The sequence below is a fragment of the Cryptomeria japonica genome, chromosome 4, assembly GCF_030272615.1.
Source record: "Cryptomeria japonica chromosome 4, Sugi_1.0, whole genome shotgun sequence".
Taxonomy (NCBI): Eukaryota; Viridiplantae; Streptophyta; class Pinopsida; order Cupressales; family Cupressaceae; genus Cryptomeria; species Cryptomeria japonica.
In genome coordinates, this window is record NC_081408.1 from 306,711,076 (window position 1) to 306,715,136 (window position 4,061).

Genomic DNA, 4,061 nt, shown 5'->3' on the forward strand with positions numbered 1-4,061 from the left:
CAATGAATGTTGTAGGATCTCTCCTGGACATACTGAGCAATGTAACACAATTCGAGTTTAGTTGAGCAATTGATGATACCAACATATGAGATTCCTCCTTCAAAATATGTATGCATGATAGTGGGTCTTGAATCACCTTAGTATAATGACATATATGCATACCTTCATGACCAATACATGTCTCCTGATCTCTCTAGAAACCAACACAAAACCCTCATGCGTCAAGAAACTAGACATGGTTTCATAGTAGATACCTTTTATAAGAAGAGTCTAGATGGCACGTGTCTTCAACGTCTAGATATGAAATGTAGTGCCCCTCCTCGTTCAATTCGATGTGACACTCGCGATGGGATTGCCAAGGTTCTAGTATGGTGTTTTGAGCTAAGGCTAGGATTACGTGTATTTCAGTTGCTTAGTGTGATGTTACATTACACATGGACTCATATTATGTTGTTGAATAGACGATTAGCAAAACTATATTGATTAACTATATGTTTTATGTATTTTGTTGTTCATGCATTGTTATTAAGTAGATATACTAACCTGATGCTTATGATTAGTTATAACTTTTATGTGGTTTTAATGGCAGGCACGATGTTACATAGCACATGGATTTGTATTAAGCTGAGGGATACATGGTTAGCGATACTATATTGACTAACCCTATGTCTTGATGGACTTTACATGCCCCTTATGAAATGATGGATTTTATTGTTGAAGTAATGTTATTAAGAGGATATTGTTGACCCTAATCTTGAATTGTTATGATGAGATTTTTAATGACATGTGTGTTTATTGTATGCATACTATTTGACTACCTTCATGGGGGATTCAACTTCACATCACTCATTGCGAGTTGATGTATTGTTGTGATATTCCTCCACATGCTTGCCATATATCTATGTGTATGCACAAGTATCGTCGTTGTGGTTGTAGGATTGCAGGTACTAAGACACTCATTCCTCTCGGGTAACTGGGTGTGAGATCCCCTGGATTTACAGGTGTGAGTGTGTCTCTTCCCGATGAAAAATATGTGGTTTGGAGGTGTCTTTGGTTCCCTACCCACACTCTAGCTCTCGGTTGTCATTGAGTTCTTGTCATCAGTCTTGGCGAAATTCGCCATGTCGTCATTATCATCACGATTTGTGAGTATGTGGCATGGTGAGTTTGATTATTTAGTCTATTTAATTTATTTAATTGGGGTTATCGAATTATAGAAATGGATTAAATATTTAATTTGTTTAATCGTAATCTATGGATTTTAGTAAATTATTTGAGTGTTTAATTTATTTACTTGGCGGTCATTGATTTATTGTGATTTATTGATTATAGTAATGAATTGACTATTTCATTTATTTAAATTGTGGTAATTGATTGATTGTGACTGAGTGGCTATTTAATACTAATTTATGATTTTATTAGTAATAGTGTTATTTCAATTTAATAAGATTTAACAACTTTCAATTATTTATAATTTTTTCGCATTCTAAACTTGATTTAATATTTAAATTGAGATTTCGAGATCATATTTGATAATTTATGTTTTAAGTCAATTTGATTTACTGAATATTTATTTATTTCGCTTTATTAATTTTACTTACTTATTGGCGATTTTAATCTTTAATTAATTATTTTCTTTGATTACTTTAATTACATTATTAATGTTGAATTTAATTTCTATTTAGCTATTAATGTGGAGTTTGACTATTTGATTAATTAATTGACCCCTTTTATCATCTAATTAAGTTATCTTCTAGTGTTATTTAGAAATATTGGAAATAATAATAATAATAATAATAATAATAATAATGTTATTAAAGGGGGGTAAACAATAAATGAATATCATATTTTATGTTTTAATGATGATTTTCTATTTTAATTTTTAAATTTCCATCAATAATGAGAAATAGATTTTCAAATTATATGAAGTTTATAGTAGGGAAATATTTTAATCAAAATATTCTCATTGGCTATTGTTTTAGGCTAGGGTTTAATTATTTTGGGGATTTATTCTTCATGTCAAAGATATTTTTTGGGGGGGGACTCCCTTGGCAAAATAAATAAATAAATTCTCTTGTTTTGTTCTTCTTTAATTTTTGAGAAAATTTGGGGGGGTTTTGGCTGGTTGGGCATTTTTGCTTTGGACCTTCGTTTTGGAGTTGGATTTGGGCGGTTGTAGAGGGAATTCGTCCTTGGAGAGTTTCTTTCCATCACACAAGAAAGAGGTCGGTTCTTGTTTCCCTTTCTCCTTTTCTTCCAAAATTTTAAATGTTGTGTAAATCTCCTATGTTGAATTGTCTGAAAATGGAAGGTTGAATGTGAGGACTTACTTCTTACAATGTGATTTAGAGCTAATATGGAAATGGTAATTTTTGTGCATTTGCAAAACAATTGTGTGAAGTAGGGTTGGAGTCCATTGTTGCTTAAATTTCAATTATTATCTTCTGGAATGTGACATTATTTTTTTGTTTGAGATTTGTTTGAGAAAATTTCCTATCAAACCCCCTATAATTTTTTTTTTATGTCTAAGAATTCTTGCTGGCAGTGGTTAATTTTGAAAGTCATGGATTATCATTTTAATTTGAGCAGTGATTGGTTTATTAAATATTGTTGCTTGGGGGTCGAATTGGACCACCCCATTCCATGCTTGAGTTCCCCCTTATCATATTTACTCATGCCATGCCCTGTCATATCCTTACTTCCTTGTTTCACTGTGTTGTCTTTTCCTTCTTTTCATTTTATTTTTACCTGGTTGTTGTGCATGTTGCGCTGGCAGCGGGGTGGAGTGGGGGCGCCATGTTTGTTGGGCCTACTACTTGTAGTAGGGTGTACCTTAAAGGCTTCTACCCTTGTTGTAACCCTTCCTCCCTAAGGCACTACAAAGGAGGCACCATGTGAATGGACTTCCTTGGCTCTAGCTATGCTTGCCAAGGACTCTTCATGTCGCCACCCTCCTATTCAATGGGGTTGTTAAATCTGCCACCCATATCAATGGGATGAGTAATCTATTTGCAAATTCGGTGGGTGTATATTCACCAGTCTCCAATATATTATATGTAATTTGATTAATTACCCAATGGATGGGTATTTTGGTGGTTCAGTTGTCTAATTCAACGGCTAGGCAATGATGTATTGTTCTGAGAATGGGTAAATTCTTCAGATTCTCATTGTAATTCAAATTATTCTCCCTTCTCAAATTGATTTAGCATGATTATGATTTTGGTAGTTATGTGATTACAGAGATAGTCATTTGATTGTTGTGAGTAAATTGTTAATATGTTGTGTGAGTGTTTATGTGCTTTGAATTGTTGATTATTTCCAATTGTTGAGTGTATGGGTGTATGTTCTTAATTCATTGTGAGAGTCATTGTAGTGAAGAGAGTAGGAATTAATGGTTTAAATGTAAGTTTCAGTTGTGTTTTGAGGAAATCCCGCTAGTTGTAGTGAGGGCTAAGCATGATATGATCGCTGCCCTAACTTGTTTCTTTTCTCTTCTTCGTAGTAGTCATTTGTTAAGTGTCTTGATGTATTTAGTTTTCGGAGGCCGTTTGTTAAAGTTGTGTTTAAGTGAGGTTTAATTCAATTTGATGTCATGGTTGATTTTAAGTTTAAGTTGTTATTCAGACATACCCTCATGATGATTTTTCCATAAGGATGACTTGTTAATGGTGCTGATTTTATGACAGCAAGTGTGAAGAGCTTGTTGTATTGTCTTTTATTTGCTTGCAGCAGTGCAATAACTTGATTTATTCTTTCTTTTGGTGAAGAGGCTCATTCTTTCTTACATGTTTATGTTTGGTCTTTTGCACATGTGTCTATGTATGGTTTGTCTTAGTATGATGCTTTGTTTCAGATTTATTTATTGTTTTAGAGTCACTTGTATTGTAGATTGTGGGTCAATGTAAAGGGAGTGGGCTCCTTTACGGTACCTAGGGGTCACGAGAGATGGACTATCACGAGGTTCCTTCTAAGGATGTGTGAAGTCTAGACCTCTCAGGTGTAAGGGATTTTACCATGTTTTAATTAAGTGATAACTAATTAATGAATAGAAATGGGTAGTT